The sequence below is a fragment of the Salminus brasiliensis genome, chromosome 5, assembly GCF_030463535.1.
Source record: "Salminus brasiliensis chromosome 5, fSalBra1.hap2, whole genome shotgun sequence".
Classification (NCBI taxonomy): domain Eukaryota; kingdom Metazoa; phylum Chordata; class Actinopteri; order Characiformes; family Bryconidae; genus Salminus; species Salminus brasiliensis.
The window spans coordinates 28,004,393-28,030,343 of NC_132882.1; the positions used below are offsets into that span (position 1 = coordinate 28,004,393).

Here is a 25,951-nt window from a genome sequence, read left to right on the forward strand (position 1 = left end):
TTTCATTAGAGGCCATGTTTCCCAAGGAGCTTTAATAAAGTGCAGAATATAAAACACATCAGCACTGCTGGCACTACAGCATGACTTAGAACACTCCTCTTCCTCCTCCACACACACACACACACACACACACACGGACGCTGCCACACATCTGCCTGGTCGTGCCTGAGCTGTGTTGTGTGTTCAGTGCGGAGGCTCCTGGGTAAATGAGTGGGTGAAGAAAGAAAACCACCTCAAGCTTTACACACATAGAACAGTTTAATAAATAGAGACTTTATAACAAGCTGCAGCCACAATTTTAAGCTTGGGCACGGGTTAGCGTTCTGTGTAGCTCTAGGCATTCACAAGGCAAGATTTAAACCCTTTCACCCTCAGACAATTGTGTCAACACAGACATTTCACTGCCTTTGATATGAGCCTTGGTATCTTCTTATGTAGTCTCTCTCACCCTGTGGAAACTGCTATCTCAAACATGCACTATGATCATGCACTGTACAGCAGAGCAATTTAAAGGTTTTATGCAGCATTTCTATAGATCGCCAGTTCCTTTGCTTTATTGTAGAAACTATTACTACACTTTACAAATAACTACAGCATTACCCACAGTACTGCCTACAATAACAACCATACAAATAACGGCAGCACTACCCACAACAACCATATACTCTACAGAGTACTACCCCCAGTTACAACCAGAAATACAACCTACAAATAACTACAGAACCACCCAAAACTAAGACTACATTTTACAGATAATCACAGTAGTACCCACAATAACAAAAATACAAATAACAGCACAACTCACAACACCTATAACTGCACTGTACTGAAAGCTACAACATAACCCTCAACACCCATGACTACATTTCAAAATTCTTCTATTAACATACAAAGCCCTACATGACCTCGCTCCTTAGTTACATATTATGAACACTCAAGACTACTTAGATCTCAGGGTGCTGGCTTCTCAATAGTTCCCAAAATCCAAAAAATCTCAGGAGGGGGAAGAGCCTTTTCTTATAAAGCCCTCCCCAACTCTGGATATAACCTTCCAGATAATGTTTGGGACTCAGACACAGTCGCAAACTCATCTTTTTAGTTTAGCTTTTGGTAAGTAATGTTTCCCCTTGGATAAAGGTTGTAAGTCAGAGGGTTCACGGACACAGGGAATTGTAGCACACCAAGATGCTAGACCTGTCGTCTCGCACAGGTTTGTGGACGGTGAAGCAGATGGACGCTAGCGTTTCAGGGTGCTCCCGTGTCTGTGTTACCTTCTGGCTCTCTCTTTTTAATTAGGCTATTATAGTCAGACCTGCCGGAGTCAGACACACTCTGATGCTGCTCAACATTCTCTGCTCTTTATAAATCCATTCAGAACGAACTCTGTCTCTTTACCTTCTCCCGCTGATGTCCCCTCTACCTGTGTCAGACCAGCTGCCACCTACCAGGCCAGAGGAGGATGGGTCTTGGTTCCTCCCAAGGTTTCTTCCTCCAGCTCTGAGGGAGAGGCGTTGGCTTGCTCACTGGGGGTCTTAGATTTGTCATGTCTTTTTATGTTATTTATTTTTCTTTTTTTCTGTCTTTTACTAATTCCAGAAAACTGATTATGTAAAGCTGCTTTGTGACAGTTGTAAAAAGCGCTATACAAATAAATTTGACTTGACTTAACTACACTTTACAGATAACTACAATAGTACCCACAATAACAAACATACAAATAACTACAGCACTACCCACAACACCCATAACTGCACTTCACAGATATCTACAGCACTACCCACAACAACCATAACTACACTCTACAGATATATATGCCTACTCATTATTAACAGCATCTATAATTGCACTCCACTATACTCTCAGTATTACCTCATGTATGGCTCTTGGTAATCTGGGATGTTTATTGATCAGAAGTGGTTCAGCGACGGCAGACAGAGTAACTATTCACATATTTCATGGCACTTCTGCCTGGATGGTGTCAAACTGTTAGAGTGGCACAAAGTTCTGAAAGCTCTTTTACTGCCCGATTAATGGGCCACATCAGGGTGTGGGAAAATGCGCCTCATGTAAACTATTGAATTGTTTAACATTAAAGCCATTAATATGATCAGAGAAAGGCACTTTACATGTTAAGTGACTCATTATTCTATCCTAGGGTTCTTGAGCACAATTCTCGAGGACACCAAGAGTCAGCCCACACGTTTGATTTATTCCGTCTGCTAATGAAATGGACCACCGATATATGCATACTCCAGGCTTCAGCTTGAGCAGAACAGAAATGCAGAAAGACTGGTTGAAGGTCTTTGAGTAATGAATTGATGACCTCTCTTCTATCAGAACGTAATTACACACACACACACACACACACACACACAACTGTACAAAGCTGAAGCTGTGACACTGTGGTGCAGGAAATGGCAGATTGAGTCATGCACATCTGAAGTCACATTTTCTTAGTCACCACAGCTCTTTATGCGCTCTTTAGCAGTAGTTCAGCGACTGTAGAGAGGTTAGTGCTCTTCACCTGCCTGTGCCTTCACAACCATGACTCTGTGTGTGCGATGTTTATGAGGGTGAAAGTATGCAAAAGTATTTACAGGAAACGCTCCAAAATATGTCACTGAACATATTGTATAGCCATTTTCTTTATCAGATACTGTGGAGTCCCACAAGGTTCTATGCTAGGTAAATTATGACCGTAATGAAGTGCATTCTTAAACACTTTAGATTTTAAAGGAATTGAACTGCTTCTCCCTTTTATTTGATATGTTTCTCATCTGATCACAGGCAGACATGTTATGATGATCTTGCTTGTCACCTTCATTAGGCCAGTGGAGCTGAAAGGAGAAATAATTGTGCTGCATATAAGAGGTGCTTGCCCAGCCGCAGTGCTCTGAAGGCCAGAGAGAAAAAAAATGAAAAAGGCAGAGTGTTATAAGGAGAAAAAAAAGGAAAAGGGATAGAATGTGATTGAGAGAGAGAGAGAGAAAGAGGTATTGGGTGAGAGGGAGAGAAAGACTACAGAAAGAATTTAGGAAGAACCTAAGGGGCACAACTGCTGGCTGTTTCTTCTCGATGCTGAGTCTCATTCATCATCCTGCTTTCTGTAGTTCGTTCCATTCATTTTCCCCTCTCTAAATTAAAGAGCTCCAATGACAACTTTGGGAGAACAAGGTTATTTGAACGAGCAGAAAGCAACAAGCCGCACGGCCTCTTTCAAGACAATTCGCATTCTCCTCCATCCACACTCTAATGTCTATGACAACCTGCGCGGGAGGCCTCACGCGGCTGTGGAATTAAAGAGATAATTATCTGTCTCTGGTGATGAATGTGTTTACTGTGCTAAATGCCAGGCCTTTTTCATCAACTTAGAGACTACTCATCTCCCTCCCAGGCAAAACGCATTACGATACACTTCTAAACGCCGCCGCATGTCAGAGATTCCTGAGCTTTCATTTTCAAAGAGTCACGAACTCCAAGTGGCTACTTTTGACCTCTCAAGAATAAGATTCATAACTGACTCTAATGGTGAGTCTAATGGTGGTTCTAAAGGTTGTCATTTAGGTCGTAAAATGAAGGGTTTGAAGGGTTTGAAGAACAGCATTTCAGCTTTACCTGCTTTTTACACACGTTTGCAAAGAATTTTTGGTTTTATTTTTGGTTTTTAATTTTTCTTTAAAACACAGTAGAACTCAAGTGCTGTGTAGTGCAGCCGCTTCTGATTAACAGTTATATCAGAACATTATGACCACTGGAATTCATTCATTTGGAATGAATGCGGCCCATTTTATCAGCTCCACTTCCCACATAGACTTTACCCACATGCACTTTGTAGTTCAGAGACTGTACTCCATCTGATTCTCTGCATACTGTGTTAGGCTCCTTTCACCCTATTCTTCAATGGACAGGACCCCACAGGAGCACCACAGAGCAGGTAGTATTAGCGTGGTGGGCGTAACCAGCCAATAGCATCCTGTGGGCAGCAAGTAAGTACTGGTGGACCAACTAGGTAGAGGTCTCTCATAGAGTGGAGAGTGAGAGGACAAAGTGTTTAAACACTCCAGCAGCACTGCTGTGTCTGATCCATTTATACCAGCGCAACACACACCACTAACACACCACCACCATATCAGTGTCACCGCAGTGCTGAGAATGACCCACCACCCAAATAATACCCGCTCTGTGGAACTACATAGTGTTCCTATATGGTCAGTGGAGCTGATCTAATGGGCCGAGTTCATTCCAAAGCAGAAGTGGTCATGATGTTCTGATAGGACTGTATGTATATATTCCCAGTTTACTTGGTCTATTCTGCGGATTGTCCCATCATTTCTCCAGAACACGGGGGACTAGTGGTTGGTGTGGCGCAACAGATAACACCACTACCTGCCACTGAGCTACCACACCATGTGGGAGACTGGGGTTCGATTCCCGGTCTGGGTGACTATGCTGCGCTACACCAGTCCTTGGGCAAGACTCCTAACACTACACTGACCCACCTCTGTAATACAAGTAACCTTGTAAGTCGCTCTGGATAAGAGCGTCTGCTAAATGCCATAAAATTTAAATGTAAACGTAACTATGGTGTTGTTGATACTTGTAACACTGGAGAGCAGCACATCACCACCAGCTTCTGCTAGTTACAGGAATATGTGTTACTGTGTGAACCAGACCATGACCACAGCTTCTTCTGTGCCAGTGTCCGCAAGATGTTAAGCTCAAAGGCAGTGCATGACGAAGTGAAAGCCGGAGAAGGCAGCGGTTAACCATGTTGGGCTAAGAGCTAATCCAAGCTGATTGTTTTTTCCCATCTTTTCTCTCCAACACCTGCTCCTTTGATAACAAACTGGACTACCTCAGCTGACTGCCAAACTGGAGCTAAACACACATCATAGGAGAAAGCACTGTGCAAGAAATTAGGTAAAACTTGAGTTATAATAATAAACAAAATAATAATTACAATGTTCTTGGTATAATGCTATGCTATGCTATGCTGTTCTATGTGGATATGCGGTGGCAAATATTAAGCATGTTATTTAGGTTGGGATTTTTCCAAGCCCATTAAAACCCTTTTATTTAGCTATAAAGACTTTTATTAGTGGGCTGGGTGTGAGTAAATTCTAGGGACCTAAAAAAAAAGTGAGCCAAGACTGTTATGTAACAGTTTTGGGGTTAAGAACACACACATTTACATTTATGGCATTTGGCTGACACTCCTAACCAGAGCAACTTTCAGGCAGGGTAATGTAGTGTTAGGAGTCTTGCCCAAGAACTCCTATTGGTGTAGCTTGGTGTAGCATTGTGTGCTTGTCTGGAATGCAGGAAGTGAGGCCATTTTCTTTCACTAGGAGGTTGGTGTTGTCACCCACCAACATGCTACAACTCATAAATGAATGGACATCATCATTTCTTGGGGTCCACATAACATTTAGGTGCTATAAAAATTACAAGTGTCTCTAAGAACCGTATATCTAAAGCATGGCCACTCAGGAACCTTCATTTTAAATAGTGTAAAATCCTAACGCAGATATTTTTGTTGTACTATCCTGATACTCTAACAGACTCATTCACAATAATGCTGAATTTAATTAATTCCTTCCACTCGGTTTAGATTTATTGAGTAAGAGGATTTCCTGAAGCCACATGAGTTTAACTAATGCTGCTTCAATTTTTCTCCAGGGGTCAGAGATTCATCATTTATCTGGACATGCGGAGCTTGAGTTATTCCTTAGGGACATTTACAAAATGTGTTAGAGTGCAACCAAAATAATGGAAAACAAACAATTAAGATAAGATAGTAGGCGATCCATGCTGTGCATCGCGCCAAAAAACAGCGATCCAGTTCAATCATGATAATACTAATGCCCGGGTAACCCAACCTTTGCATGAAGATGATAGGAATGTCCAATGAGAATGTGGCTGATGTGCTAGCATTCAGGCTAGAATCAGCTATATTTTGGAAATAGCTGTCACATGTAGGAGAAGGAGAGGCATCGGCGAGTAAGAGGAGAGTGTAATCAACAAACAAGGTGATTGAGTGTCTGGAGGCCTTAATTGCTATCAGCTTTGTGTCATGGGATTGCCAAGCAGCTGGTGCCTATGGTTCTAAGTCCAGGATAAACAACTAAGGACTCGAAGGGCACCTCTAATATGTTCTACACCCTACTCAAAACAGAACAGACATATAAAGACCATGGCTTAGACTTGGAAAACTTTCTATAATCAGCCAACAAACACAGGAACTATTAACAACAAGGTTACAAGGCCAGGTGTGGGCTTGAGGTGTATAAACCCTCCCAGCATTGAGCTGTGGATCAGTGGAACTGTGTTCTCTGGGATGATGCTGCTTCCATCAATCAAATCTGTACAGAAATGTTCCAACATGTAGTGTAAAGCTCCCCTAAAAGAGTAGAGACTGTTACTGCAGCAAAATTAAAACCCTTGATCTGAGAAGAAAGGTTGGATGTTTAGGTGTCTAGAAACTTTTGGACAGATTGTGTATTTCTGGTTAAAATCCTGCTAGAGCCGGGGAAAATTCTGCAATGGATCACTGCCATCTCAGTCTCCTTTATGGGACGCTCTGTTTATCTTATAGCGTTTGGTAATTTACATGATGGCTTGAGGCTTGTCTCCCCTGTTGTTTTCCAGTGTGCTGGCCTTTACATGCATATGTAGAAGGGTAACACAGCATGTGTGTGTGGCTTTCTATCTGTGGCCTGTTACTGACTTCAAGTCATCAAGGCTGTAGTGAGAGTTTGTCGTCTTACCTCTCCAGCTTTATAGATGCTGTTAACGCTTCAAGATATGGATGAAAGTCAATATTGTGATTGAATTGCTACATATTGTAATTTACAAGATATGAAAACAACATATCAGTATAGATTACCTGTAGTTTTAGGTTTATTTGATGCATTGTTTAGGTGTGTCCATTTATATATACAGCCACACACACTCACCTGGTGTATCCTTGAATTTTTTAAATGCAGCTTCCAATGTGTTTTATCAAACACTCAGCGATATTTGTATGAGAGGAAGATAAAAATAAGATCTCTGTGCTCTTCAACATCTAGGACACAGTCTTCCCTGGACAGTAGGGCAGTTACTCCAATAGTTTTAATATCCTTGATTTGGGAAGAAACAATGAATGAGCAGGTGTCCCAAATACGTTTGTGTATACAAAAGCATTCAGACCTGTCTCGTTAAATATATGAATCAGGCTCTTCTGCACATGCAGGTCAACACTCTTAACCCTTGTCTTGTCTTAGGGGTCCGAAATGGTCCTCCACCATGTTTAACACCAAACGTCTTTCAGCTTTAAATGTAATGACTTGGGTTATAGAGTGACCACAACATTAAAGAAAGTGACACAAGGCCACATTTGCCCTGTATAAGGGGATATGTACAGTAAGTTGTACCCATTATGTCTCAGTTGACATAGATAGGGGAGAATACTTCTGTCAGTTATAGCTCCACCTGGTACTTCTGGGATGGGTGGGGAGGGGTGGTGATTATCCAACATCCTGACCTCACTAATGCTCCTGTCGCTGAATGCAATGAAATTCTCACAGCAATCCAGTAGAAGCTCTTCCCTGGACAGTAGAGGCAGTTACTCCAACACCCATGATTTTAGAAGAAACAATGAATGAACAGGTGTCCCAATACTTTTGTCCACAACGTGTAGGTTAGAGAGCCAATTTGATTCTGAATGGCCAGAATTGCAAAAGTGAACATCATATTAATAACGACTGAACAGAATATTGCACAGCTGTATGTGTAACTTCTTACAGTTTGGAAGCTGCTTGTTTGCTCTTCTGTCTGCTCCTGTGACTCATCGATTTGTGATTTCTCAGCATTAATGGGTTTGAGGAATTCTCCTTGAGGTCGTTCACCATTATTTTCTTTCCTTGATTGTGTTTGTGCTGAATGATTGTGAGGAGAGTGCAATCACAATAGAGAATACTTCAGTCAGCGCCCTTCCGTTTCTTTCTTCTCTGGAGTGTGAGCAGTTCTGTTTGAAAGAGGTAGCAATCTCTGCCTATTCTGGGGTGCGCATTGTCGAATTTCAGCCTGAATAAAATCAAGTTCAGGGGGTGAGATTTAAAGCTGCCATCTTGGTTTACTGCGCTGGTCCTCACTGCCTTCTTTTCACGCCTTTTCTCCCTGTAAGCCTCGACCCTATTTTACAGATCAGAATAAATAGAGCTGATCTCTTCTGATCCTGCCTGTGATCAGAGAAAGCCTATGGACAGAGCACTGGGGAACCGTGACTAGTAGAGCTAGGCCTTCAGTTCGGACTATAAATATCAAAACTCTAAAAAGGAACAACCCCGCTAATACGATCATGCTAATTTCTATGCTAGTATGCCTTTGGGATGCCTGTAGGGTGTAAGCACTGTGCCGATGGCAATGCACGTGAACACTTTTTGGGTGTTCTGGATGGAGTGCAGAGATTTGGAAATTGTGAAAGACACACTGAGCGCTGTATATTTTACTATTATTATTGATGTAGCAGTTTTGCTGTGTCTCTGTCAGTAAAGGGCCCTGGCACAGAGCTGCACCACTGGACCATGCTTGGTCAACTACCACTTTTCTGATTATGTTTTCTTATTGGGCAATTATCTGAAGTGTGGTTCAAGAATTGCTTGCAGAATTTAAGGACATTTGAATTAAACAGACCCAAAGCAAGGGGTCTATTAAAAACAAATAACCTCAGGTTGCAGATATCATTCGTCTTCCTCTGAAGGCCTAGAAGGCCCTGAGGGTTCCCCACTGGAACAGAGACACGCTCAAACCTTGAGCAGCTCTTTTCAACCCTTTTTAACCCAATGTAGAGTTCTTACTGTCATTTGCCATACTATTTATTTACACATGTACATGGATCATCACATAATTAATAATTAATACATAAGTTACAAAAGGGGAATTCCTTCCATTTCCATCAAAGCCATTCAGAGTGGTTTGTTGTAAAACGTTCTGAAAAAGAAGAGAATTGTTCAAAGTGGTGGTGAGAAGAACCAGATATATACTGTCCAGGAAAGACTTTCTACTAGATCATCAAGCATTGCACACACAGTTTATTGGCAGTACTTTCCTACAAGGACTAGACAAGCTGTGCACGTGCATTTGCACATCTGTGTCAGCAATGGGTGCAACTTAAAGTAGTTGAATGCATTCATTAGAAGGGATGTATGACATAGAGTGTATGTTGTTGTTGTTGTAAGTTTACATGTTACACATGGTAGGCTAATGAAGGACTCTTATTGGTGTAGGGGTGGTGTGCTTCCCTGGCCAGGGAATCAAACCTAAGGCTGCTACGAGGAAGGTGGTGTTGTTGCCCACAAAATTATGTATTAAACTCGGAACACAAGTGTAGATTCACTGGTGCTTTTGGATAGTAAATCAAATTGCTATATGTGCTATAAACATTGTGACCTCTATTTCATATCACCACCACTATATAAAATATAAATAAAAAATATTATAAATAAAAAAATATATACAAATAAATTTCTCTGTTTCTCTACAATGCACCAATTTACCCCAAACCACTCTGAATGACTTCTAGCACCAAAACCATTAATTTGTCCTATCATTTCTGCATAACTTTTTGAATTTGCAACAAAACCATGCCTTTGTTATCGCATACTAAAGCAGGCCACCCCATCGCATGAAGAGCGTAGCCACTCGGCTCCATTCAGCAGCCGCAGCAACGCTTACACATTTCCAGCGAGAGGAGCACCAGAAAGAGAGAGAGAGACAGAGAGAGATAGCGAACAAGCTGGACAGACAGGCTGGGGATGAAGAGAGCAGTGGAGGGATGGGTGGAGGAGAGGAGAGAGAGCTTCACATCTGTTTGTAAAATGATCTAACAGGCTGTGTCTGCACGCACCCCTTCCCTCAGCACACCCAGCCCGGCTCTGTTTGTTTTCGTTGCCATCAAAAGCCCAGACGGCTGTTTACCTGACGCTAATTTCAATTAGGTGTCTAACTGTCTGAAGAAATAGATGGAGCTGAGGAGGCACTGCTGGGAGATGGAGGCCTCTTTCTTTCTCTCTCTCTCTCTCTCTCTCTCTCTCTCTCTCTCTCTCCAGCTCCAGATTATCAGGCTCTCACAAGCAGTCATGCTGCACTGCCGGAGAACGAATCTGTCTCCATCTCATCGGAAAGTCCTGCCTCGCTCGGCGTAGCAGCAAGCACTGAGAATTTATGAAGTAAATACAGTACAAGGACATTCTCCATCCGTCAGAACTTCTACTCCTGAATGATAGTGTTATGCAAAAGTTTGGGCACCCCTAATGCGTTTTATTGATTTTCTAAGTGAACAAATCCTCTACAAGAAACAAACTCAAATATGGTATTTTGCTTATATAATAATAATTAATATTAATAATATTAATAATTAATATTATTATATTAAATATAAAATATTTGAATTAAACTATTTTATGTCTGAATGTCTATAATGAAATAAGTATTTGATGTGCTATTACTTTTGCAAACACCACATTTCATATTTTTCCTTTTTGCAATATGTTAAATAATCAAATAAACAGCCATTACCAACAAGATATGGAATTGGCCGGGGTGCCAAAACATTTGCATAAGACTGATCTCTGAAATTGAGGATTTTAGGAGCAAGGAAAACTGTACCATACGTTTTTTTCATTTATTCATCTTGTGACTGGTCCAGAGCCCACCCAGAATATCTGGTCCCAAGGTAAGAATACCCTCTGAACATGGCGCCAGTCCATCCAGTCAGTCTGTCCACTCATCAGGAAATGTTCACAAAGTTGTTATTAAATTGAAACAAAAAAAAACCCTTTAGAGCCTTTTGGATGATGTTTGAATGAGTAAAGGTAAGGCATTCAATTCCAAGAACACTGTACCAACTGTTAAGCATGGTGGTGGTAGTAGCAACATGCTCTATTGTTGCACAAAATGGGTGTTACGACAGGACAACGACCCCAAACACACATCAGAGGTGGTTGTGGAATGGATACAGCGGGCTAACATTAAGTCCTGACCTCAACCTTATCGACAATATATGGATTTACAGGTTTAAAAGTCAGGTCAGTGGCAGGAAAGCAACAAATTTAACTGAACTCTATTTATTCAGGCATAGGAGGCATAGGTCTAATATCCAACCAGTAATATTTAGAAAACAGTAAAAATATTGATCTTTAAAAAAATGCTTTATTGTTATTGTTAATTGTTAATTTAAAAATATATACTATGTATTATTTATATTAGTATATTATTATAAATACTATGCCTGTATTAAGACTTTTGCGAGTAAGGACCATACCCTGTAGCTGGCACAGGGAGGCAAATACACAAGTGTAGTGGGCAGGAGTTCAGGGTGGCTTTGAGGTGGCACATGAAGCTGTATCCTTGTGGTTGAGGGAAGAAGGGAGGACACGGTATGGTGGTTGTTTGTGCGATGTTGTTCAACACAGAGATGGAGTGCAACTACAGTGGTGGCTGCCACTGTTGGGCACTTGAGCAAGGCTCCCCATGTGTGCGTACTGCTCCTAGTTCACTAGTGTGTGTGTGTTCACTACCACAGATGGGTCAAATGCGGAGAACACATTACTCTGTACATTGTACAGTGACAAATACTTGCACCTTTACCATTATATAGGGAGGAGCAGAAAAAGTTGTGTGGTCCATGTGTGGGTGTGGTCCATGTCTCAAAATTCAATTATGATATAACTTATAACAAAAAAAAATCATTTTTGGGCAACTCTTATTGGTCCATTTGAATTGAATGTTTAAACACTGTAAAGAGCAGCTGGCTTTTTTCAAATGATTCCAAATATTTAAAAGAAATTAAACTTAATTAAATGCAGTTAATAAAGTTTCACAATAATAATTTCAAACTGATTCCTTATTTATCATTTATTACATTCTTATTTCTTTCATTCATTCCTTGGGTTTTATTCACTTTCCTGAGCTGTGGTGTTGTACTTTTTTTGTTAAGCTTTTCCAAAACACCCAAAAGGTGCTTCATAAGGAGACTTTTACCTTCTTTAATCACTTCTTTCCTATATTCAGCTTCATAAACACCTCTCTCATGCTGGTGACAGTGCACTTAATGAGTCTGCTTTCAGCTCTTTTCATAAGTGGCTAAAACAAACAGATTTGATGCTGCGTCCCCTTCATTACCTTCACTGATTGATTATACATGTGAACCAACAGTTCATTAAGTAAACACATCCTCTTATCCCTGGCCAGCATCTGTGCCTGCGTTGTCCGCCCGGTTTTGTGAAAGATGCTCAGTGGCGGCGTCTCTTCACACGAAACAAAGCAATTATCTCCTGCATAATACGCCCTCGCGAGGCTTGGAATGGATGCAGCATTTAATACAGCCCTAATTGGGTTTCATGCCAGCAGAATTTACGACATCTGTAACTCGGATTATTGTGGAACCGCACAAAGCAGATTACAGAAGTGGCTTTGCAAACATTTTTATGGGCTGTTAATGACAAACTGATTCATTGCAGGGGTGTGCAGTCAGTTGCTGCTGTTCGGGACGCAGAGGCCCTTCCAAAAAAAAAAAAAAGACGCATTTCGCTGCCTGGTGCCAAGCAGTGGAGGCTAGCAGAAAATAAGACTAAGGTTTGGAGGCTCACGTGTGCCTTTTGTTGTGTATCTGTGTATGTGTGTGTTTCCGTTAGCAGAGGCTTGCGGAGAGTTTTGTAGAGGAAGGCCGATGCAGATGGTGGCGCGGCTGACAAAACTGCCCCCGTTTTTTCCTCTCCATCAGAAATAACACCACAGATAATGACTGCTTTGTGCCACAACACAATCATACACATAGGAGAGGCAATTGCATTGGATAGCAAATCAAATCAAGCCATATCACATTCAGATCAAATGAGGCAGGCAGCTCGTTTCATTTTTAAAAGCAGAGGAGCAGATTAGGGCTCCGGGGTGTTGTAGTCTGCTGCTGTAACCTCCTTTCCCTAGAGTGCATCAGATGGGCTCATTTAGGCAAATCACCGCAAGCTCACATTATGTAGCAACGGAGGCCAAGAAAACCATCCTGAGTTACTCCCAACGCAACACAAATTAGAATGCAGTCCCACTATCGCTCTGCGCAAGGACATTTCTGCCAAAACTAGACAACCAGACTTTGTGTACACTTTTAAGAATTCTCCTAATTTGATAATACATTTTAAGAAGAACTTTTTCATGCAGTCTCCCAGGCTAATCGTATCCCTCTGACACTTTAAGTCACACCAGAAAGGGCCAGATTTAAAGTGATCACTGAGCAAAAAAAAATCTCCCCGACACGGCCGACGAACAGTGTGCAGCTCTGAACAACTGTTACCTTCGCTGACTCTAGGCCTATTACGTTAGAGATTCTTAGCTAAGATATCCCTTAAGCAAGTACGAGTGGGATTTGCTGGGGGCTGGTCCCTGGTTAATATGGTCCCACCCAGGGGACTGGAATCAAAAATGTTCAGCGTAGAACATGATGCAACAACCAGCTTTAATTCCACTAGTTCATCTAACCTGCTTCCACAGCGAGTCTCTACAACACTGCCGAAATGCAGCAACATTGAGTTAATCAGTGCAAGCTTGCCAGTCCAATCACACACCTGCTAGCTTTAAGATCTGTGAGCTCATTTTAAAAGACAAAGAAGTGCATCTAAGATGCTAGTTAACCTCTGTGTGCTCGTTTAAACTTTGTGCTCAAGATACACTAAGATACAGTCATTTGTTTTCTTTGTTATGATAAAGTTCCGCTTTGCCTGGAATAATTTAACCACCCTGTCACATAGAACCACCCCTCAGTAGAACATCTCTGACAACAAATTCAGTGCCAGTTCATGACACTGTAAGCAAACACGGCTGCCTTCATAAGGCTGGAGTTGTTCTCTAGCTTTATACTGGAATTTTCCATTCTATCTTAAATGGTGCAGAAGCTACAGGCACCAGAATGTAAATGCGGCGATGTTTTAAGGTGGATCATCAGCTTTTTACGGCAAGATAAGGCAAACATGACAAACCAACGACACTGTTTATATCTTTAAAATGACCAAACTTATCAGTCAGACTTATCAGTAAATATGTCAGTCAGATAAAGTGAATACATGAATCAGAGTCATGACACTGCTTGCTAAAAACAGACAAAAACGGCTATATTAATAATAAAAAATAAATAAATAAATCATATATAATAATATAAAATAATAAATAAAAATACCAACTGTTAAGCGGTGGTGGTTTTGGAACTAGTACATTGCACAATGTGATTAGAATAATAAAGAAGGAGGACTATCTCTGAATTCTTCAACATAGCCTCAAACCAGCAGCTAGATGTTTGGAAGTTGAAGTGGAAAAGGATAAAGGATAAAGGTAAAGGATAAAGGTGCACGTATTCGTCACTGTACAGTGTGGACTGTACAGCGAAATGTGTCCTCCGCATTTAACCCATCTGGTAGTGAACACACTCACACACACACACGTGTTAGGGGCAGTGAGTACACACACACACCCAGAGCGGTGGGCAGCCAACTCCAGCGCCCGGGGAGCAGAGAGGGTAAAGGGCCTTGCTCAAGGGCCCAACAGTGGCAGCTTGCCGAGCCCGGGAATCGAACCCACAACCCTGTTATCGATATCCCGGCGCTCTAACCGCTGAGCCACCACTGCCCACTGGAAACCAATTGGGACACAACAGGAGAATGATCTCAAACCATCAGCAGCCGGAGACTGAGAAAGCACAAATTACCTTGCTCGCTCATGCTAGATAGATGGCTCTCTCCCTCTGCCCACATTACTTCAGTCAATGCTGCTAGCAGAGCTCAGAGCTGTTCGAAAGGAGGCGGTGGTGGTTGCACATGTGTTGGATAGACATGAAGGCATATGCCAGTGCTCACCCTCACAGTGACAGCAGCACTGCATGTGATAGGTGGGGGAGTAATTGGCTTAATCTAAAATTGGGGAATAAATAGGCTAATATTAAGCTTTTTTGAATAGATACAACATTGATCTCAACCCTATCAAGAATATGTGGACTGGGTTTCCATTCCAGGAAACCCACAAATGTAATTGAACTCTACCAATTTTACCAAGAAAAGTGATCAAATATCCAACCAGAATTCTGAGGCTTTTCAAGATCTACCAAAACATCTGATCAAGGTGAGATTTGGTAGTTTAACCAAATATATATCTATGAACCAACGAAACGATACATTTTTTAACTGGTTTGAGCACGTTTATCATTCTGTGCAGTGGCCACTCCTCGAACTGTGGGGAAAAAGTTAAGGAAGTCTACTTTGTAGATTGGAATAGTACAAAACACTTTTTAATGGGTATTTTGGAAAAGTCCAAACATACGATGCAACTAAAAGCTTGAAAAAGGTTCCTCATATTCACAAATCAGCCATTCTTCTAAGGCACTGTTCTAAAGTACCCCTATGTTTTTAAGAGTGTGAGACATTTGCTTGGTGTTTCAAATGCTTGATTAATCAGTGATGTCACTCAGATACACATTAGAGGACACAAAATGTGCTCATCACTGACAACTTGACCCCACCAGCACTAGATTTGAAGACCTCTGGGGCCTTACATCAGCTTCTGACGACAGTAGGGTTAAACACTGAGAGTCTGTTCACACACTTAACACCCCCCCCCCAAAAGACACACACAGTGCAGTGTTCAATTAGCTCCATAACAGTACTAACAATCACACTCTGTTGGTATGAGTCAACTCTGAGTGAGTGACTGCAGGGAACACTGACTCTCAACACTGCAAAGGTTTCTGACTCTCATTAGGAACGAAGAAAAGTAGGAATGCTTTTTACAGACTGCGGTGTTCTGTTTTATACTAATTCTCTTATTTAATGACTGTTATGTGCAATCAATCAACCCCTTCTCTAACTACTGTTTCTGTAGTGTACGATGTGGTCAGAATTTATATATTCAAAACATACCTATAATAAAAACCAATGGGTTCCTGCTGAACTGTTTTTTAAAGACCATAATGCAGTGGTTAATAAACACGATCGCCCCTTATTCTACTACTTATTGTATGTGAACATTAACCTCTTAAATTCCAGGCTTATTACATTTCTACTGTGAAAATAATATTGTGTCAAAATAAAAAAATCTTTTTACTTTTCAAGAGAAGTAAAAAACATTCTTAACGTTCAACAGAAGTCAATGTAAACACATTTGATTTTAAGTCTGTTAATACAGCCTAATTACAAAAAGTAATGAAAAAAAGATATGGACACTATATAGACAAAGGTATTGTCTACAAAGGTATTGTCTCCTGCAGAGAGTCCTTTTCTATTGCCAACACTTCACTACAGGGACTAGACAAGCTGTGATTATGTGCATTTGCACATATGTGTCAGCAACAGGTGCAACGTAAAGTAGCTGAATGCATCATCAGCACCATTATAACACTTGCAAAATGAGTGGCATGAAATAGCCAATATAACTGTAAGTTCTAGCTATAGTTCACATACAGTTTTATTACTAATATAATAAAATAAGTATAATAACTAACCTCTAAATTCCTCTGATAGAAACTCTGCAGAATGTGGAAATAGTGGAACAATAAAAGAATCATGTGAGGATGTATATAATGAACGTAGAAAGGGGGCCCTTAACTGAATTCTACAGGAGATGTTATCATTCACTGCTGCAGTCCAGGTCCAAACCACCAGCCAAGCTCAGCTGCCTGCGTCCCTCGTTTGTCATCATCATCATCATCATCATCGTCATATGAGAACGGCCTCTATGCAGGAATGGTAAGGAGTTTTAGTGTAGCCCAAACTCACCTTCACTTGACCTCAACATCAATCCCAGCAGCCCTCAAAGGCAGCACCTGCCTCTCCCGAAGGAGGAGAGGCACTGTAGCTCACTGACCTCACCGCAGCGAAGACAAGCGCTTGAGTGTGTTTGTGTGGTGTGGGATCTGGGTGGGTGTGTGTGAGAGAGCACAATGCCAGCTCAGTGCTGCGGGAGACAGGGAGGGCACAGAGAAGAGGACTAAGAATCCGAGTGTGGGAGAGAGAGAGAGAGAGACAGAGAGGGAGAGAGAGGGGGACTTTAAGAGTGTGTGGGATCGAGAGAGAAGCGAAGGGAGAAGCTGTGGTAAAGCAGAGCTGAAGGGAGCCATTGAGCGCCTCTGCCTTCATTAACATGCAGATGGGAACAGCTGTCGACACTCTGCTGTGACGGCTGAAATATTTACGACTCGCTGTTTACCAAAAGAGACCCTGACTGACAAGCCCGTGGGTTCATCGTTTTCTTTTTCCAGCTTCTCTCCTTCCCGCCCTCTCTCTCTCGCTCTATCTCACTCGCTTGCTCGCTCGCTCGCCCTCTCCCTGTAACCCGCGACGACTCCGTGCTCGCCCACTCTGCGTGCTTGTTTGGCCGATAATGGTGACTTTGAGTGACAGTTTTTAATCCTGCCCTTCTCTAATGATATTTGCTTTTCCTCTGCGCATCGGCCCGGCTATCAAAATGTCACAGGCAGATTTACACGCGGGTCCGGCCCACCGAACAAAAGCTTATTTTAGGCCGCCGCTCTACAGAGGAAGGGAAAAAAATCCATATCTACTAGAAATCAATGAGTGGGGGGGTGTGCGTGGGGTGGATTTACGTCGGCTAACGGCCGCTAGCGTCTCTCCAAACACGAAGGCCGTGAATAAACGGATGCATAAATAAGAAGGGCACGCATGTTCGCTGCAGAGCTGCAGAAGCAGATAAGGCTTCTTCGGGAGGGAATGCTGGGAGATTTTTTAGGGGGGGGGGGGGGTGGGCAGCACTACTTTAGGTCACGTCACGCCTTCGCCGGATGCACGAGGATGGGAGAATAGGCCGGATGAAGTCTGAAGTGTAAGCAGTTTCACACACGCCTATCCTTTTATTCAGCCTACTGCTTTTTAGCCCTGCAGATTCGTGTTTTAAGGCCTAACGAGTTGGACGGCCTCTACTGCGTTCTGAATAAGGCCGTTTTCACACAAATGCTTTATTTTCCGGACCCTGGAGCGCTTGATATGAGAGTTCGGTATGTTTGGTCAAGTGTGAAAACTGCTTAAGAGCCCAGGAGCAGCCCGGAGAACCCACCTCTGGTCCTCCTGAAATTGGTGGTATGGGGTTTGCTTCAAGCTGATTCTGGCACGGTCTGCTTGCAGGGCGTGTGGAAGCTATCCGCTCCCGCCACCACGTCTGGGGTGGCGTAATAGGGGTTGTGCTCATTTTGTCATGTGACTGCTTCTGCTTATCACCTGCATGGCTAAAAAAAACCTTCTCTGATGAGAACAGCTTCTTGCACGGTGGGATGCCACTGTTCTTTGCTGCTTGAGTGCTTATATGAACCTAGGTCCTACCATTTTGCAAAAATGCGAGCAGAAAAGTGATGTTCGGAATTGCACAATGGGTTTGTATGGAATTCTTCTATGTGAAAGCAAACTAGTGGTAATGCACCCCTCCTCCAAACGAGTCCAGAATCAGACTTATGTATTCGAGACAAGTGTAAAAACGCCCTAAGGCACAGTACAGAGCAGGCAAGGAGAACAGAGCTCATTTATGCTGCATTAACGAAGACAGCCTGTTTAAAGGGCATTTTTACCTGAATACAGGACCAATTCTGGACTCTTTTGGAGAAGGGGCTCATTATCACTGGTTTGCTTCCACACAAAACAATTCCATAGGAACCGTGGACCGATTGCACCACTTTCCAGCGTCACTTTTCGGTTCCCGTTCTAGCAAACTGGTAGAGTAGGTTTCACCCGTCTACTGCTTTTCATTATTTTTATTGGATACAAACACTCACAGGCTCTTAAACAGCTCTCACACTTGACCAAACATACAGAACTCCCAGAGCAAGCATTCCTGGGCCAGGAAAAAATGCTAGTGTGAAAACGCCTTAATTCTAAGGAAGGAAAATAAGTAAGAATATATTTATATTATTAAATTAATATGGTCTAGGAAAAATTGAGGCCTCTGACTGATATACAATTTTAAAAAATCCATTAAGTAGAAGATAAAATAGAATGTGGGACTTAAGGAGTTCAGTAGAACTGATTTTAGTAGATTTCATAAAGCTGCTGTCACAAAGCAGCAGTCCAGGTCCAAACCACCATGCAAACTCACAGCTACACTATATGGACAAAAGTACTGGGACACAAACAGACTGGGTGGTCTTAATCATTGAACTCAGGTGTTTCATTCAGTCCCACTGCCACAGGTGTGTAAAATCAAGCACCTGGACATGCAGTCTCACTGAAGTCCAGTGTGGTATTGTAACTGGATGCCACCAATGCAACAAGTCAGTTCCAACTGTGAGTGGTATGTTTAGGAGCCACAGCATCTCAACCTCAAAGTGTTAGACCATGTAAAGTTACCGAGTCCCAAACCTGCTGTTAGAGCTGCAAACTCCTTATGAATGCCTATGGACTTAGAATGAGCTCCTGTTGGTGTAATGTAGAGGTGTCCAAATACTTATGTTTTGTCCTTGAATTTTCTCCTACATCCCCATATAAGAAGGGCATGCGTGTATGCAGTGGAGCTGCAGAAGCAGATAGCAGGGTGGGCCGCGCTACCTTATGTCACGTCACGCCTTCTCCTCAACGGGTGTACGAGAAAGGAGAAAAGGCCGGACGAAGTCTGAAGTGTAAGCAGTTTTGCACATGCTTTAGGTCACAGCATATTAAACGCTCACCCATGCAATTAGCCCACTGCTCAATCTGGGATATGAAACATGAAAGGATAACCTCTCCAACTCTTTCATTTGCCTCTTTCTCCCTCTGTCTCTCGCTCTCTCTCTCTCTGCCGCTATCCGACTGCATTCCGGCTCAGGCAGCCGGAGGGGTTTTGATGCGGTTGCTCATCACAGAGCTGAATAAAACACGACAGGCCTCCGGGGCACAATTACCCAGTGTCAACAATTAGTTCTCCACGCGAGCACTTCACAGCAAGGTCTCCGAAGGCTGAGCGCATGCTAACTGTAGCCTGCTTATCCGTATGCTGGCTCTATTTCCTTAACTGATCCTAGCCTCAGGGTCAGCGCAAAATCAGCGTAGTTCCTCGTACCGCCTGTGTCAGTGACGACTGTTGAAGTGCTGCTGCTGCTGTGTGTGTGTGTGTGTGTGTGTATATGCGCACAGCTGGAGAGGAAAGAGAACTACACTGCTCTCTGAGGCCTGACCGTCAAGTTATCACTGTCAGCTAACTGAGAGATGACCCGTACCATCTGACAGACTGTCCACAGACAGGGAGAGAGAGACTGAGAGGAGTGTGTGTGTGCGAGAGAATAGGCGAAAGGTAGATTGGATTGAAAGATCAACAAGAAAGGATCAGAGTGAAGGGGAAAGGGAATGAGCGCATATCTAAGAAGGAGAGAAAGGAGAGAGAAAAAGAGAGAGGGACAGTAAGTATGAAAGGGAGAGCGAAAAAGAGAGAGAGAAAGAGAAGAGGAGAGTGAGGAAAAAGGAGTAAGAGTTCTAGTGAGAGAAGGAGTGCACGAGTGGGAGAGAAATTGAGAAAGCTTGGGAGAGAGAGGTGAAAGAGTTAGAGGAGATAAGTGCATGTGAAAGTCAGAGAAGAAGAAAGAGAGAGAGGGGTTGGATGAAAAGAGAAAGGGAGAGTAGGAGAGCAAGAGCATGAGAGAGGAAACAAGAGAGCGAGTGAAATGAACAAATACAGGGAGAAAAGGAGAATGAGGGAGAGTCAGAGAAACGAAAACGAGAGAGTGAACAGAAGAAAGGGAGAGAGAGGGCTAGAAAGAGAAGGACATGAGAGAGAGAGGGCTGGATGGAAAGAGCGAGAGAAGGAGAGAGTAATTGAGGGAGAAATTGAGTGTGTGAGAGAAAAACAAAACAGGAGAGAGTGTGAGAGAGAGGATAGAATGGAAAGATAAACAAAAAGGAGAGGAGAAATGTGAAAGCACGAGAGAGGGGATAGGGAGAAATTTTGCAGGAATAGAAGGAGAAAAGGGAGAGTCTGAGAAAAAAACAAGAGAGCAAGAGGAAGAAAGAGAGAGAGAGAGAGAGAGAGAGAGAGAGAGAGAGAGCAAGAGAGAGAGCGCAAGAGAGAGAAAAAAGGGAGAGTGGAAGAGCGAGAGAATTAGAAAGAGAGAGAGAAAGTGAGAGAAATGAAGCAATACAGGTTGAAAGGAAGAAAAAAGTATGAGAGAGCGAGCAAAAGAGAGAGAGAGAGAGAGAGAGAGAGAGAGAGAGAGAGAGAGAGAGAGAAAGACAGAGAGAGAGAGAAAGAGAGGGCAGGTCTAACTTGTCAGTAATGATGTGTGTTTGACTCTTTACAGGCTCTGGGGACACAACAGCATCAGAAGGCAGGACACAGAATGGCAAGGAAATAGGCCTTCAGATGCCAGGCGCTTCCTCAGTTCCAAGCTTTCACACGCACGCTCACACACACACACACACACACAGACAGGGACACACATGGAGACGCACAGCATCAAATGTGCACAGTAAACAGTAACATGCAGCTGCGGTTTGCCTCAAGAAAAACAACATTTGTGCAGAATTTGGGACTTAATGGGATGGAAAGACAGAGGTCGCTGCCTCAGACAAACGCCTCACTTCACCACAGCCTCAAAACGCTGACAGCACCAGATTGGACAGGCTGCGTTTCTGCAAACAGCTGCTTTCCCTTCTCCCCTCCTTCTCCCTTTATTGGAGGGAAAACATGTAAGAAATCCACTGATGGTAGGCAATGAGATGAATTCCGGCCTGATTGCCGGCAGATGTATTCCGTTTAAAAGGCTGTTTCTGCTCTGCCGTGTTAGGGAATGAAGAATTCACAGATGAACAGCGCTAGGGTACATCTGCTCCACCGCAACACGCAAAAAAATCTGCACGACAGAGGAACAGCGATCGCTACGAAGCACCATATGAGCGTTTAGAGGAAAACTGGCAAATAAACAAACACAGAAACTAACAACACAACAACAAGCCCTGTAAACAAACAAATAAGCCACACAAATACCATAATTGCCTATTCATCCTTATGACAAAAGTATTGGGACACCTGCTCATTCATTGTGTCTTTTGAAATCGTGGGTATCAAAAAAGGAGTTTATCCTGCTTTTGCTGGAGTAACTGTCTCTACTGTCCAGGGAAGGCTTTCAACTAGACTTTGAAGAATTGCTGTGAGGATTTGATGGCATTCTACTATGACAAGAGCATGAGTGGTGTCAGGAGGTTGAATGATCACCACCCCACCTCATCCCAAACTCTCCAACTTATCCCAAAAGTATTGGATAGAGCACCATGACAATCATTCCAGAGAACACAGCTCCACTGCTCCACAGCTCAATGCTGGGGGGGCTTTTTTTTTTACCCCTCTAGCCCACACCTGGCATTAGGCATGGTGCCATTCATATGCTATTTCCATTCTATTGGCCATACTTCTCTACAGGGACTGGACAGTCAAAAAAATATATATATATATCCTACCAAATTTGAAACTGCCCACAACTGTGCTCATTATAGTGGCCTGACCTTTACACACCACAGCACATCCCCCATAGGAGAAGGAAAAACATGGAAGAATAGAATTTTTCAAATTTCCTTTGTGATTAATAAATGTAAGATGTCTACAAAGTCACTTGTTGAGACAGAACTGTACACAGTGGCAGTGAACGGAGGTTTGGAGAGATTAATGCTTCTAAAAAGCTACATTGTCTGTGTTACAGATACAGTGTCTTGACTCCCTGGTTCCTATCACCACCACTATGAGGAAATCTTACATGCTCTCTACAATGGACCATTTCACATCAAACTCCAAACAGCTCAAGACTGAATTATACAGAAATCAGTGGTATACCCCTTTAACTTTAATGTATGCACTTTAGGATCACTGTGCCTCACTCACCAATATCTTCCTCAAGAGTTTTCCTAAATATGAGAAACGTGAGAAGAGTCCCAATAAAATGTCTAGGTCAGATTCTGATGTGTTTTTAAACTGTAGAACTGTTCACAGCTCTGCTCTTATAATGATGGATAGCCAGCGTCCTCGTAATTTCAACGTTGTAAGTAGGTTTTGAGAAGGCGAAAGAGGTCCATTGTTTTTTAGATGAAACATTCACAAATGTCAAGGCATGTCAAACTACCTCAGAAGTGTCTGACAGGCCTCAGGCAGCTGAGGGATAAAGATATAGACAATTTCTATCATTTGTACATTCATTTTAGATGACATTCAGCATGAACTTTTATCCAGAACAATTTACAATATGACCAAGTTCCAGAGGAAGGAGAACAGGGCATTAGTAGTACTGGTAGAGCTGTGTACTGGCAAGACCCACGATACAGGGTGTCATGATACAGGGGTTATGATGGCATATGTTGCATAATATTGCAATTTTAGGAAAACAGATATGCCGTCACAGACATAAAATCTGAGTAAAGGAAAAGTTTACTTTTTATCCAATCAGAACAGTGGGATCTGAAGACTCCTATCTGGCAGCCAAGGTTTAATTACATCACTAAATAAACCATTGCTGACACCAATCTTTGCATGTAAACTATTATTAAAAATGTATACTTTGTTTCTGAGAGTCGATACAGTGCTGCAAATTATAATATCGCAATTCTTTCATGATATATATGATATAATTAATATTAGTTACTGGCATAGCATGGCGTTTTGACCTGGGTGACGCCACAATCAAGGCCACAGCCACATGGAGAGCAGTTGTGTTATCCACTACACTACACCACAATGTGCAACAAAAAGTACTACGTAATACTTTAATGAGGAGCTATGGGACTGCTGGAATTGATGGAGACTTAAAAAGCAACTTTGTCTGAAGGGAGATCCGACAGCTAGTCATTTGATTTGGCTGAAGCTGCGCAGTGGGAGAGTTGAGAATAGTTGCTCTGGAGGAAGAGGCCTCCTGAGATCTGTCGCGACTTCTACAGAGAAAGAGATAGTGATGTCAGATAGCGAGGATTATGCATGCACTTCACATCAAAGCCACCCTTGTTCTCACAAGAGAACACAGAGTGTGTGAACAGAACGACTATGTTTCATTCATATCCTATTACAGCTGCTTTGATTGAATTCCGTACACAAGGTGGTCCTAAACCGGCACTGCAGAACAATGGAGCCGCGAGGACGGCTTTTCATTTATTGTATGGAACTGCTCCGGCACTCCAACATGTAATGACTTGGAACCATTCAGGGTTTACTCAGCCCAGAGTAAGTTGCTGCAAGAGAGAAGTGCTGCTCTCATTCCGTAAACATTTATAGCATGAATAACTCCCTGTCTGTTCAGGTAACAGCTAGACTAATAGAGAAAGGAGAAATTCTTTAATACACTGATCTGGACAAAAGATAAAAGTGAGGCAGTTTGTGCTGCTGCTGTTCTAGTCTAGTCGGGTAAATGAAGGGTAGGATAAATATGAGGAAATACAACACTAGCTATTTTTGCCATTCGGCCTATCAAAGACTCCTAAAAATAAAGGTTCTTCAAATGGTCTTAGGAGCAGTGCCATAGAAGAACCACTTTACATTAACTGAAGGTTCTTTAGACCCTGAAAATGGTTCTTATGAGGTGCTTTAAATAGTTGTTTAAGTGATGCCACAAAAGAACCACCATGGGTCCATAAGGAACCATGATTGTAGTAGAGACGTGTGAGTGTAAAGAACCTTTACATCAAGCAAAAGTTATTTAGACCTTAAAAGGTGCTTCAAATGGTTGATAAAAGAAAGCCACAACAGAACTACTTTTTGTTCCTTAAAGAATCATATTTGTAATAGGAATATGTGAGTGTGAAGAATCTTTACATTAAATGAAAGTTCTTTAGATCTTTAAAGGGTTTCTTAAAGGTGCTTCAAATGGTTCTTTGAGTGGAACCACTTTTGGTTCCATAAAGAACCATGTTTGCAATAGAGATGCGATATGAAGAACCTTGGGTTGAAAAAAGGTTCCCTAACCCTAACCCTAGACCTTTAAAATGTTCTTAAAATGTGCTGCAAAGGGTTGTTTAAGGGATGCCATAAAAGAACCATGTTTGTAATAGAGACTGTGAGTGTAAAGAACCTTTACATCAAGCGAAGGTTCTTTAGACCTTTAAAAGGTGCTTCAAATATTTCTTTGAGTGACACCATAGAAGAACCACTTCTGGTTTCATAAAGAACCATGTTTGTAATAAAGGTATGTGAGTGTGAATAACCATTACATCAAGTGAAGACTTTGGACCCTTAAAAGGTTCTTAAAATGGTTGTTTAAGGGATGACATGGCAGAACCACCTTTGGTTCCACAAAGAACCATGTTTGTAAAAGTGTAAACGTGAAAAACGATTAAATTGGTAAAGAGCCTTTACATGGAAGTAAAGGTCCTTTAGGCCTCTAAAAAAGGTTCTTCACTTTATTATTAAGAGTGTGGTCAGCATGGGTGTGTGTCTATTTGTATGGTGTAAGCCTAGAGAACTGTACGAAGCCTGTGATGTAAAATACGGGCTCTTTCATACAGAATCTTTCATATGGAAAAAAAATCTGAGACAAATTAAAATGAGGACATAAAAAAAAATAAATGGCTCGCTTTAGTTATTAGGTGACCTCGTACTGCAGACTTAATTGCTGCAGACGTTTCCTGGGCGCATGTGGCTGCAGCCCGTTCACTTAATTCTTATACGTATCTGCTCATCAGTGAAGGCCGGGAGCTGATGTGAGCTAATGCCTCCAGAGCTCATTTTCATCTCATTAATAGCAGCCAACTATCAGTGCTTATCGACTGTGTGTGCTGATCAGGCAGCTTCATGGGAGAACAAAGAGCTTGCGAGAGCCTGGCCTTGGTGGTGGCTCTGCCACCAGCCCAGTGGCTAAGGTGGAGCAAGTATACACACACACACACAGCGTAGGGTTTTAATAAAAACATGTAGGTAATAGAGATATGTGAGACGGAAGATTAGGTCTAAAGACCCTTCACTTGATTGAAAGGTTCTTTACCAGTTTAAA

The 25,951-nt window shown here is 42.3% G+C and overlaps 1 protein-coding gene across 6 annotated transcripts in view; it reads right to left on the bottom strand.

Annotated features, from left to right (window-relative positions):
- Positions 1-25,951, bottom strand: part of adgrb1a (adhesion G protein-coupled receptor B1a) — a 138,260-nt gene that overhangs the window by 106,335 nt on the left and 5,974 nt on the right. The window contains exon 1 of one of the 6 annotated variants that reach the window (XM_072680057.1): positions 16,797-16,863. The exons of the other annotated variants lie outside the window; for them this stretch is intronic. The gene's annotated coding sequence lies outside the window, so the exon portion shown is untranslated. Of the gene's footprint in view, positions 1-16,796; positions 16,864-25,951 lie in introns of those variants that run through there. 6 annotated transcript variants of the gene reach the window in all.